Raw genomic sequence first — 12,914 nt, 5'->3', positions numbered from 1 at the left:
GTAGGTCCGTAAATATCTTCATTGTGCCACTGAAGAAATTGAGGCCCAGAGAGGTAAGGTGACTTGCTGAGTCACACAGCTACCAAGGGAGAAGGGTAGGCTGAGGTTTCATCCTGTGACTCCAAATCCAGTGGCCCTGCACGTCTCCGCAGAGACACTTGTGGGTGTCTGATTGAATGGGGAAGGGTGCTCCTGCCAGCTAGCGCCAGTGCCAGCGAGCAAGGCCTGGGTGGCTCAGAGCCTGGAGGCCTCCTTTGTCCCCAGCAATGAATGTTAATTTCTCATTAACGAGGCCATTCTCCACTTCTCCCTTCAGACCATCCTTTGAGCTGTTCTGAGTGCCTTCTGTTTTCTGGAGCCATACTTGCTTCTTAGCCTGCAATATAATGGCTGCCCCAGAATCTGTGCAATTTAAGACTTGGCCCAAGATTGATTAACATCCGTCCCCAGTCTCTCCCTGTGGTCCCAGACATCACAAGGCCTAATCACGGCAAATTTCCTGGCTTCCTGATGCCATGAATGCTGTGATTGTCCCTCTGCACCATACCAGTCAGCGGCCAGCCAGCGCCTAACAGTGGACACCACTCAGGCCATTTTCATCCTGGATGAATGTAATGCAGGGAATCTGGTGCTTACCCAGTCCTCGGGCTGGCAGGGGTGGGCCCTGAGCCGCACCTCCAGGGGTGGCTCCAGCATCTTAGCAGGGGGCTGCCAGGGAAGCTGCTGCCTGGGACACAGGGGAGGTGGGGGGTCGGCATCAGGAATGAAGAAGCAACTGCCGCACGGTTGGCCTCAGAGGGACACTGCTTGCTCGGGCAGCTCTGTGATGAAAGACCCTGTCTAGCCACAGCGGGACGTTGCTGAAAAACCCGTTCCCTCCACCTCTGCTGAGCACAGAAGCAGCCTCCAGCTCACTCTGCTCCCCCCGCCTCTCGCGAGGCTGTCTGGTGGCCTTGCCTAAGTCACATCCAGAGCCCCAGCTGAAAGGGAGTCTGGGGAAGGGTGGCATCCGGTTTTCTGGCCTCTGCTGAACAGGAAGGCGTCTTAGGAGGATAGTGGAATGGCTACCGGGGGTCATCTGACCCCCTACCATTTCCAACCAGATCAACTGCCCCACCCTTATGCAGTCCTCTGGGCACAGCCCTCAGGGATCTTGATGAACTGGGGAGGCTTCAGCGGTGATGAGTGGACCAAAAGCCGAGTCATGAAGGAAATCATCCATTAATTGAGCAAACATTTATTGCCATGGGCCAGGTCCTAGGCGAGGCTCTGGGGTTAAAAACAAACATTCAGCCCTGGCTGGTGTAGCTCAGTGGATTGAGCGTGGACTGTGAACCAAACAGGCACTGGTTCGATTCCCAGTCAGGGCACATGCCTGGGTTGTGGCCTGGTCCCCAGTGGGGGCATGGGAGAGGCAACCACACATTGATCTTTCTCTTCCTCCCTTTCTCCTTCTTTTCCCCTCTCTCTAAAAATAAAAAGAAGAAGTAAAGTATTAATAAAAGAAGACATTCGGATAAGCCTCCCTTCCTGCCCTGGAGCCGCCCCCCCCCCCCCCCCGCCCGTGGGGGTGCGGGAACCGCCAACCCGGAAGCCGTGACAGCGGTTTGCGCACGCGCAGAGCACCTGGGGGATCCGGAGTGAACAAGCCTGAGGCCCAAACTTGCCCCCAGATAATGTTTTTCCAACTCACGCAGTTTAAAAAGACTTAGTCACTTGCTAACATTTAAATTCAATGAATTTTATATACTTTTTAAGAAGCTCTGTTTCTGCTTCTCTAGAAAAATGGAAAGATCTGGCCCCCTTGGGCTGGGCTGCCCTCCCATCAGGCAGCCACTAGAGGGAGCCCAGGAGCAGTCTCCCAGGTTAGGGCGCAGGCCCACCTGTTTGCTGCCGTCCCCACCACTCTTGTGTGTCCCATAACTGAGGCCCAGTGGCACTTGCAGTTTGTTACTGCTCTGCTATTTGTCATACACCTTTCCATTTCCCATCTGGCTCTTTGGGACATTTCAGCCTGTGATGTCCCACTGGGAATAGAAGGGAAAGGGCTTTGTTGTCAGACAAACTCCTTACTAGCTGTGTGCCCTGGAGCTGCACTGTGACCTCTCCGAGCTTTGGGATTATCATCAATAACACCTTCCAGGGTTTCTGGGAAGGATGTGTTCACAGGGTATCATGGGTGGGCCATCAGCACGGGCCATCTGCTGGTGCTTCAGGTAGGACCGTGTGGCAGCAGCTGACAGACAAGTCCAGAGAAGTGGTCAAGAGCACAGACTCGGGCAAGATGTCCAGGTTTAAAGCCTCAGCTGGATTATTTACTAGTTGTATGGTCCTAGACGAGCTGCTAAGCCCCTCGGTGCCCATTTTTTCAAGTGATAATGGTGTCTGTCTCGTAGGGTAGGTAATGAGGATTGAACGAGCCGGTGTTTGACCAGGGTTTCAGGCAGCACCCACAGCGCAGAGGGAGCCATCGGTAAACACACAGCTGTGTAACCGGTGCAGGAGCAGATGCCGAGGGCGGTCTGCCTGCAGGCACCAGGGCCCTTTACTCTTCACCCATTGAATCCTCCATTCGTCCTGTGGCCGCGTACAGAGCAACTACTGAAGTCTGGGCATGTGCGTGCTCTGGTCAGCGCAGTGAGTGGAGCAGGCCAGGCCTGCTCTCTGGGAGCTTACGTTTGCAGGGCATGACTGGACCGGCCAAGGACCAAAAACAAGCAAAGAAACAAATGCCGTGGAGGACAGGAAAGAGTAGAATGAGATGGACAGTGTCTGTGGGAAGAGTTGCTCTAGAGGGGGTGGGCCACAGGCTTCCCCAGGGGCTGCATCTGGGCTGACCTCTGAGATGAGATGGAGCCACTCCAGGGAGGCCTGGAGGGAGAGCCGCCCAGCGCAGGGAACGGTGAGGGCGTGGGGAGTAGAGTCGGGCTGGACCGTGCTCAGAGGCGGACGGGGTGGGTGCGAGGGTTGGGGCTCCCAGGTGGAGGGACCGGATCACACTGTGCCTGGGAGAGACCGAGAAGGAGTTTGGATTTTATTTTTAATGTGAGGAGCTCCATGGAGGACTTTCGATAGGAGAGTGATATGTTTGGGCTCATGTTTTAGAAAAATCTGCAGCTGCTGGGTGTAGAAGGGCCGCTGATAGGGCCAGGTGGCTGTGGAGGACCGGGCGGGAAGGTTTGAAACGGGGCTTCCTGTGAACCCAGTTCAGCCTTTTCTCTTCTCTACCAGTCTTCTCCAGTCTCCACCTTGCACCCCGGTTCCTTACCCCCAGCTTTCACTATCACTGCATCTTTCCTGACCCATCAGGCTTTCTCTATGTCAGTTTTTCATTCCCTCAGTACTTGTCTGTTGTCATTTTCCAAGGGAGAGACCATCTGATTCTCTTAGCCCATCTCTGTTACTCGGGTCACGCCTGGACTCCGGGTTGGCCTGGGCAGGACGCCACTGCTGCCCGGGCCAGCCGGGACTGGGGGTGGGGGCCAGCTCTGGCGATCCAAGGCCTGCCTGGTCCGGCCTGGAGCTGTTCGCCGAGTGGGAACGGGCCCCCTCGCCTCCATCAAGGAGGCTGCACACAGATGGTAGATGGACCCCATGTGCCAACTGCACTGTTACTGTCCTGAAGAAGAGGGAGTGGATTGCAGCTTCCTTTGGCTACAAGTGGTCGAGTTAAGAAGCAAGTTTCTCCATGAGTAAAAGCCCTTGGGGACGGGTTATGGGTGTGTGTAGGATAGAGATGAAGGCAGTCTCTCCACCCTTTAGAATGGGCTCCGCCGTCCTAGGAGGCAGCCAGCGCTAGGCAGGGTTGTCAAGGTAGCAAAGTCTCCACTGGCCAGTTCTCTGAAGCTGCCCCATCAGGAGAGGGGTCACAGCCCTGCCCCGTCCTTTGGTGACTCCTGTGCCCAGCAGGAGGGACAGGTGGGGCCAGTCAACTCGTGTATTTACACTGGCCAGGTCGGCCGGGGCATAGTGGTCACAGTGCACAGGGAGCCCTGCGGTCCGTCCACTCCGCTGCCCCGTCTCCCCTCTGCCCCCCGTTGCATCCCTGTGCTCTCCAACCTGAGCTCTTGCCATCTTTTCTCAGCGTCTCCCCCAAACTCTCTCGAGTCACACAGCCCCTTCCCACTGACCAAGCCCAGTCCCTTTGCCTCTTCCAGTGCAGTAGATTTTCCTTCTTAGGGTCTTGCCCAGCAACTAGGAAGCCCTTTGGGTAGAGCTACCCTTGATGGAAGGGGTGGCCTCAGGCTCATGGGCCTCAGGATCCGGGAGTTACAAAATCACAGTGTCAGCTAAACACTGGCTGACCAGCGGCACCTGTGAAACTCTTCTCGGAACTCTGCAGTTCTGGGGGATCGGGGGAGGTGAATGGTGTTGCTTTTTTGGCCTTCTACGCTGCCACCTGCACTGTGGAATGTCTTGTAGTGATAAATGGGCTCTGGTTGGTACTGTCCTCCCTGCCCCCCACCCTGCCATGTCTTGGCCTTAGATCTTTCTGCTGTTATCCTTGGATTAAGATTTATGGCTTCCTTGGCCTTGTAATACGGGGGTGGACAGCAGCCTAATCAACAGAGCCGTCGTTTACCAAAAGCTGTCAGATTTGATGAAAGTCATCAGCTCTTAGCGTTAAATTGGTAGTGAAGGGACTGGCCTTCCAGCAATTTACTGTGGGGTGGGCTTCCCTTAAAGGCCTGAGAAGCAAGTTCATTACAATTATTACAGCAAAGGCTTTGCTCTGGCTCCACTGTTGTATCCTGTTTCCTGTGGTGGGCCAGGCAGCTTAAGCCCCCCGCCGGGAAAGCTCACGAGTGAACATGTGAAGCATGGGGCTCCCTTCCCTTTGTTTTCCTCCTTCTGAGTTTTGCAAACCCCCGAAGTGAGGACAATAAATGGAACAACCCATGAAGCTTCGGCCTTTACGGTGACCTTGCATGATCCAGAGTGTCGAGCACTATTATTTGTGAGGGATCAGACAAATCCGGGAAGAACAAATCAAATGAGGCAGATTTACTCCCACCCCAAACCTGCCTTTGTCTGTCTTTAGAACTCTCCTACCTCTAGAGGGAGCCATTTCCGTGTTGTACAACCTGCGCAGCCCGGCAGGGCAGCCCCAGCCCGGATCTTTTTCTCCCTCTAGTTGACAGTAAGCTTTCACACGGACCTCTTAGAACAATCCGCTCAGAGAAGGGCAGCAGATACACACAGATACTCTGAGCAGGACGCTGGCCTGGGTGTGGCTGAGTGTGAAAGAAGCTGGCCTTGGGCTGGCAAACTGAAACAGGGGCGTTTGGATGTCGGGGCTTTTAAATTCTGCCCTCTACGGTTGATACTGCAGAGGTCTACCCAAGTCTGGTACTGCAAGTAGGCGGGAGAGAGCAGCTGCTTAGAAACACCCACTCGGGTAGAGCAGCACGCCAGGCGGGGAGCCAGCCAGGAGCTTGGGCATCATCCTTGCGAGGGCGTGAGGGTGGGAGGCAGCGAGCTGGCGTGCCCGGGGGCTGGGCTGGAACCTGCCGGGGCGCTCTCCGCGGGGAGGTGGGCGTCGTTGTGTGGGCAGGGCTGCTCCTCCTCCTTCTCCCAGCCGTGGTAGAGGCGCCTACCTGGAGCTGCGGCGGAGGAGCTGCCAGATGGGGGACAGCTTAGTCCCCTCTCTGGTACCCACTCAGCATTTAGAAACTCTTTCTGGGTCATATTAATTTTGTCACATGTTGCTTCACAAACACCTTCTTCCACTATGTGTGCTGTGTGAACTCTTTGACAGGCCAGGGCATTGGTTTAAAATTTTCTTTTATATCTTGACATGTATGCAGTCAGTACTCAGTGAGGACTTGCTGATTAAGTGCCTTCATGCCCACTGCAAACCCATCTCCTGACGTCTTGGTAAGGTGAGCAGGTGTGCTGAGCTCCTGGGAAGGGAGAAGGGGAAGCTGCAGAAGAGAGAGTGGCACATGAGTGCTCCTCCTTGAATGCTGGAGCTCTTTCTCATGTTTGTCATTCAGATCAGACCGACAGAGTGGCATGAATTCCAACTCTCTTACTTGCCAGCGACTTTCCCCGTTCAGGCATGGCTGGGTCCAGGTGTCCAGACAGCATAGCAGGCTTTTCCCATCTTCCAACTCTGCTTTTCCTCATGTTTCTCTGTGTGGTCAGAGAAACAAGATGGCCAGCAGCAGCTCCCAGATTACATCCCGTCTCCTGCTCTTCCATGACTCGGACTCCCTTGAACAAGTTACCCTTTCACTGTGGGCCAGAGGGGTCTGATACTCAGATCGGCCATCCTGGGTCACGTGCTCCACCCAGCCCTGGTCTCTGTTTCACGTGAACACTTGGATTAGGGTTGGGAAGGGAGGATTTACCAAAAGGAAATGACGGTGCTTTTTTTTTTATCCTCACCTGAGGACATGCTTATTGAATTTATTTTTTAAGTATATTTTATTGATTATCCTTTTACAGTTGTCCTATTCTTTTTTTCTCCCCTTTATTCCCCTCTACCCTGTACCCCACCTCCCTCCAGCATTCCTCTTCCTTAGTTCATGTCCATGGGTTGTACCTGTAAGTTCTTTGGCTTCTCTATTTCCTATGCTATTTTCTTCACCTCCCCCTGTCTATTTTATAGCTACCAATTATGCTTCTTATTTCCTTTACATTTCCCCCATTCTCCCCTTCCCCATCCTCACTAATTATCTTCCATGTGATCTCCATTTCTGTGATTATGTTCCTGTTCTAGTTGTTTGCTTAGTTTGTTTTTGTTTTTAGTTTTTTTAAGTTCAATTGTTGATAGTTGTGAGTTTGTTGTCATTTTACTCTTCATAGTTTTGCTCTTTTTTTTTCTTAGATAAGTCCCTTTAACATTTCATATAATAAGGGCTTGGTGATGATGAACTCCTTTAAACTTGACCTTATCTGGGAAGCATTTTATCTGCCCTTCCATTCTAACTGCTAGCTTTGCTGGACCTACACCCAAGAGCAATCTTGGGTGTAGGTCCTTGCCTTTCATGACTTGGAATACTTCTTTCCAGCCCCTTCTTTCCTGTGAGGTCTCTTTTGAGAAATCAGCTGATAGTCTTATGGGAATTCCTTTGTAGGTAACTGTCTCCTTATTTCATGCTGCTTTTAAGATTCTCCTCTTGTCTTTAATCTTGGCTATTGTAATGATGATCTCCTTTGGTGTGTTCCTTCTTGGGTCCACCTTCTTTGGGACTCTCTGAGCTTCCTGGATTTCCTGGAAGTCTATTTCCTTTGCCAGATTGGGGAAGTTCTCCATTATTTTTTAAAATAAGTTTTCCATTTCTCACTCTTCCTCGTCTCCTTCTGGCACCCCTATGATTCAGATGTTGGAATATTTAAAGTTGTCCCAGAGGTTCCTAAGCCTGTCCTCATTTTTTCTGAATTCTGGTTTCTTCATTCTGTTTCGGTTGAATGTTTATTTTTTCCTTTTGTTCTAAATCATTGATTTCACTCCCAGTTTCCTTCCTTTCACTGATGGTTCTCTGTATATTTTGCTTTATTTCACTTTGTACAGCCTTTACTACTTTCTTTATTTTGTGGCCATACTCATTTTTGTGAGCATCCTGATTACCAGTGTTTTGAACCCTGGATCTGATAGGTTGGCTATTTCCTCGTCACTTAGTCCTTTTTCTGGAGCGTTGATCTGTCCTTTCATTAGGACCACATTTCTTTGTCTTGGTGCACCGATTATGTTGTAAGGGGCAGAGCCTTAGGTGTTTCCCCAGCGTAGGGCAACCCATGTCACTGCGTCGTGGCGCTGTATGTGGGGCAGGGGTCAGAAGGGAACAGTGCCTGTGGCTTGGCTCTCTCGTCCTTTCAAGAGACTGGTGGTTTCTTCCACTGCCACAACCACGCAGATTTTTACAGCCAGAGGTTCCGAGGCCTTATCTTGCCTGAGCTGGAACCCTGGGTTGCACAGCCTGTCTTGCTCTTCAGTTGTTCCTCCCAGTTTTATCTGCACACAAATGCGGGGCTGCCTTGGGGCCAGCTGCTGCCGCGGCCGCCTGGCCCGCCGGGTCAGCCAGCCACTGCCTCGCCTGTGTCCTCTCCGCCCTGGCTGCCTGTCTCCAGTCTGGATGAATGTGTCTTCTTTAACTCCTTGATTGTTGGACTTCCATACAGTTCAATTTTCTGGCAGTTCTGGTTGTTTTTTGTTTTTAAATTGGTGTTTCCTTCTTTTGTTGTGCAAGGAGGCACAGCGTGTCTACCTGTGCCTCCATCTTGGCTAGAACTCCCCGAGTATTGATTTTAGAGAGAGAGGAAGGGAGGGAGAGAGAGGGAGAGAAACAAGGATGCAAGAGAAAAACATGGATTGGTTGCCTCTCACATGCATCCCAATCAGGGACCAAAGTTGCAACCTAGGCACGTGCCCTAACTGGGAATCAAACCTGTGACCTTTCAGTTTATGGGATGACGCTGCAACCAACTGAGCCACACTGGTCAGGGCAGGGTGCTTTTATCAGGAGACAGGGGAACACATGCTGGGCAGAAACAGCAGCACCCACCACAAAGCCACCTGGATGTTATGCTGTTTAAGCTTTTACATGCATAAAAACCACCTAGGGTCCTATTAAAATGCAGATTTCGGCTCCCAGAAATGAGCTGCATTTCTCACAAATCCTCCAGGGGAAGCCTGAGCTGCTGCGGCATGGACGGCGCACGGAGTAGTGAGGCCCTCGCGCAGACCCTCCCTTTCTGGACAGAGCAGCAGCGGTCCGGGGAGGGGCCTGGCCGCGTCCCAGGCCTGGGCCCCTTGCCCAGCGAGGCTCCCCCTGTGCCGCTGCCCACCCCCTTCTCTCTTGTACCGGCTTCAGCATTTGGGCAGCTTTTGAGCGGTTCCTGGGAAGGAGAGGAGCACACCCTCCTTGAAAATAGCGTGAAAAATTCATCTCTGTGGTGAAATTCATAGCTTTTATAGCTTCATCTGGGCCCTAGGCAGTAAAGCCCCCAGGAGTCTCCCGGCCTGGAAGCCCCAGGTTTTCGTGCCCCGTGCAGTGCTTACTCCCTGCGGGTCCCACTGCTGATGTGAACAAATGCTCTGGGAGCGAACCGACGAAAGCCTGGGAGGCAGCGAGGCCACACTTGGAGCCTGAGCCCAAGGCAGTGAGGCTGACGGTCATGAGGAAGGCGGAGGGGAATGTGCGGCTCCAGAAATAGCGGGGCGCGCTGCCAAGTGACGGGATCTCTGGAGGAGGCCAGCGTCCTGTGGCAACTTGCTTCTGTGCCTCCTCCCCCTCCCTGGTCTCTGGCAGGGCGGCTCCCTACCTGCCTTTTTCAGGCCCTTGTACCCTCGCCAAGGTCTTTACCTTGGATGATCTGTAGCTCAGTCCCTGGTTCCTTTTCTGAGTGTTAGATGTTCTCAGGAAATTCTTTAGTTTTCCTCCGTTCCCTCCAAAGGCCTCGGTAGTAGCTCAGGCTGGGCCCACTTATTCTTCAGGTGTCTGCACAGTCAGCTGTGGTCTGAAATAGGAAATGTAAAGTTCCAGAAATAAACAAGTCATGCACTTTAAATACCACACCGTTTTGAGCAGCATGATGACAGCTCACATTGTCCAGCGCCGTCCTCCTCGTGACAGGGACCATCCTGCTGTCCAGTGTCTCTGTGCTGTACACACCGCCTGCCTGCCGGCGTCACAGCGTTCAGGTTCAAGGGGCCCTCATTTCATTTAATGGGTCCACAGTCACGTAGCTTTTATTATAGGACATTGTAATAATTGTTCTACTTTAGCACTAGTTATTGTTGTAAAGCTCCTACTGTGCCTCCTTTGTGAGTTAAACTTTATCACAGGCACGTATGTATAGAAAACACATAGGGCAGGTAGCATTGGGGACTGTGTGCAGTTGCGGGCGTCCACTGGGGTCTTGGGGTTTGTCCCCTGTGGATAAGGAAGCACTAATGTGGAGTGTGGTGGTTTAGAACACGGGTGGTCAGCAAACGGCAGCTCCTGAGCCAAATCTGGCCACAGCCTGTTTTTGCACATAGTGCTTTTCCTTGATCAGGCATTACCGTGTGTCCCTGTTCCCGACCCTGCACTGGTGGTTCACAGCCGTGCCCGTTTGCTCAGGCATCATCCACGGCTGCTATAATGGGACAGTCCAGTGTTGTCGCAGAGACTGCATGGCTGGCAAAGCCCCAGATATTTACTTTTTAAAGGAAGCATTTGCTCAGCACTGGTCTCTGGAGCTGTACTGCTGGGGTTCAAATCCAACCTCTGTGGTCCCCTAGCTGTGCAGCCTTAGGCAAGTAGCTTCTAGGCCCGTGCTCTGGTTTCCCGGGATTACTGTGAGGTTAACTAAAAGGGCAGACAAACGCACCCGAAGCACGTGGCGTGCTGACGGGTTGCACTGAATGAGATGGCACCTGGTGAGAGAGCGCGGACATGGACGGGACGCAGTGCTGTCCGGACTGCCAAGGGTCCCACAGGGCACCGCGGCTCCGGCCTCATGTTCTGCTTTGTCAGGCCGATGGCTGAGTTCATTAACCTTGTGGGGAAGCTGGGTCTTACCTTGCGCATGGTTCTAGCGCTGCCAGGGTCTGAGGGGAAATGCACAGTCTAAACCACTGTCCCTCACCTGGGCAATAGATTCAGGACACCTGGCGTGGTGGACCTCTCTTTGCTCAGTACCAGGACTGCACTAGGGTGAGGCCCGGGGTCGGCATTTAAGGAGACCCTCCCTGTTGGGTTTGCGCACCGGGAGGGAGCATCGCTTTCACCGTTACTCCCTGGGCACCGCGCTGGCCCCTGGCCCTGCCACGCAGTCCAGCCCAGCCCGCTCTGACTCCAGCGTTGGGATGGGTGCCAGTGTATTTGCCTGACTACCAAGTGACACAGGTGGCTTGTTTCTTGGGTCCACAGGGGATGAAATATGAACTTGACGGGAGGGGGAGCAAGTCATCCTCACAGCAGTTCTGACAAAGGTGCCATTAGTGCCACCTTAGTAGATGTAAAAAGAGGTGCTTGGGGGGTCACGCGACTTGCCCAGGGTTGCCTAGGGAATGAGCCTCGGCCTTCCAGGAGTCGAACTGGTCTGCCTGAGCCCACGGCCCAGGCCCTGCACCACACACAGCAACACTGCTATAGCCACAGAAAGATGACAAGCGCTTAATGGGCCGTTAGCAGCCAGGCCTCAGCTCAGCTGCAGGTAACAAACCCTGGTCCCTGGGGCTTGAAGACAGTTGTATATTTCTCACAAAAATTTGGAGGCAGCCAGGGACTCGAGCTCCTTCCGGTTTTCCATGGGGCACCCTTAGGGTGTGGCTCTGTCCCTCATTCCCAGGAGATGGCTGCTCTGCAACCAAACCTCCCATCCCATTCCATTAGGAAGATGGGTAGAAGGATAAAGGGCAAGGTCCTGTGTCACTGCGTGAGGCCTGGTTAGCAGGAAAACAGTGGCTTTCTCAGCAGCTGCATCCACCTGCAGGCTTCCAGCCACTCGCGTCTGGCTCACACGGCCGTCCCGAGCTGCAGGGGTCTCCAGCACGCGGGCATCGTAAAGGGTCGCACAGCCGTTTCAGCGAGTCGGGGTTTTGTTAGTAAGGACGGGAGGGCAGTGGAATGTTACCACTGTCAGGCAGCCTCCCCAGAGTGGGTGGGGTAGGGCACATGGAGAAGATTTGGGAGAGTGGTGTTAAGGTTGGGACACCAACTTGAGTGAAGGTGCAGAAGTGGGAGGGTCAGGATTCTGTCGCAAATAGCATAAATCCTATTTGCACTGGCTTAGCGAGAAGGAAGAGGTTGCAGCAGTGTCTTGTTTCAGTTATGGCTGGACGCAGAGGTCTAAACAAATTCACCAGGATCGGCCCCAGTCTCTCAGCTCCCTGTTGCTGTGTTAGGGGCAGGACAGCGTCCAGCAGCTCCTGGTACACCTGCCCCGCTTCGGCTTAGCACACCTGTTGGAAGGCAGCACCTTCTCCCCACTGCTCTAGCAGGAATCCTAGGGCCGCCCATCCCCGATCCCTGGCCAGGGTGTGTGGCGGGGCTGACCGACCAGGCCCTAAGTCACCTTCTGCCCTTGGGCCTCGCGTGGATTGGGCGGGGGGGGGGGGTGGGATGGGCCTCAAAGGAAAACGACGGAGATGCTCCCTGAAGGACGGGGAATAGATGCTGGGCTAAAAACCTGCGTGCACTTGGGGTACGGAAAGCAGCTCTGTTTGGCTCAGTTGTCAGGGCGGTGACTATATGTGCAGGAGCCGACCTAGGGAAGATAGATGGGGGCCTGGCTGTGGAGAACTTAGCATGCCAGGCGCACCGCTCAGGTTTCAGCTTGGCCACTGAAACGGAGGCCCAAACAGCAGTGGCTGAACAACGTGAAAGTTGATGTGTCTCTGACAGGACCATTCGGTGGCGGGCAGGCATCCTGCTCCGAGAGGTCATGGAGGAACTGACTGCTTTGTTGCCTCACCACCTCCACACGTTGCTTCCTCTCACAGTCCTCTGCAGCTCGCCACCACCTCTACGCTCCACCTGGGCAAGGGGCCGCTGTCCCCTCCCCTTCAGGGGCACAACCTCAAAGATGCACACAACCCTTCCCCCCATACCTCATTGGCCAGATTGTGTTCACGTGGTTCCCCCAGGTGCAGGAGAGGAGGAGGAAGGGACACTGACCCCGGGGGACAGCCTGCAGTCTGCCACACCAGGCCGAGGAGTGGGTTTCCCAAGGAATGAGCCAAGGAATGCTATTCCCCCAAAGTGTGAGGAATGTCACGTGCTGCGTTTTGTTTTAGGACGTCCACAGGTGTATGTGGCAGGTGGGGGAGGGGGCGTATTAAAGGCCCTGAGAAGTCTTGAAGAAAAATCCTAAGCATTTGATCACAAAGCTATGAGAGAAGCTTAACACCTGCTAAAATTCTATGGGTAAGTTATTTCAGGCCAAAAAGTTACTAAAAAATTCTGCAGAGCCCACTTTGG

At 53.5% G+C, this 12,914-nt stretch overlaps 1 protein-coding gene and 1 long non-coding RNA gene across 5 annotated transcripts in view; one reads left to right on the top strand and one right to left on the bottom strand.

The window, feature by feature from the left end:
- Positions 1 to 12,914, top strand: part of KATNIP (katanin interacting protein) — a 194,420-nt gene that overhangs the window by 68,867 nt on the left and 112,639 nt on the right. The gene's annotated exons all lie outside the window — the stretch shown is intronic.
- LOC128628340 (uncharacterized) lies at positions 1,408 to 9,375 on the bottom strand. The gene is made up of 3 exons (XR_008392722.1): positions 9,312 to 9,375; positions 2,839 to 3,005; positions 1,408 to 1,468 (listed from the first exon to the last, which is right to left on the bottom strand). It is a non-coding gene; the product is annotated as an uncharacterized LOC128628340 (long non-coding RNA).

The sequence above is a fragment of the Artibeus jamaicensis genome, unplaced genomic scaffold, assembly GCF_021234435.1.
Source record: "Artibeus jamaicensis isolate MK-2021 breed Jamaican fruit bat unplaced genomic scaffold, CSHL_Jam_final contig_700, whole genome shotgun sequence".
Classification (NCBI taxonomy): Eukaryota; Metazoa; Chordata; class Mammalia; order Chiroptera; family Phyllostomidae; genus Artibeus; species Artibeus jamaicensis.
The sequence above is the reverse complement of the archived record's forward strand: the minus strand, read 5'-3'. Positions and strand labels throughout refer to the sequence as shown.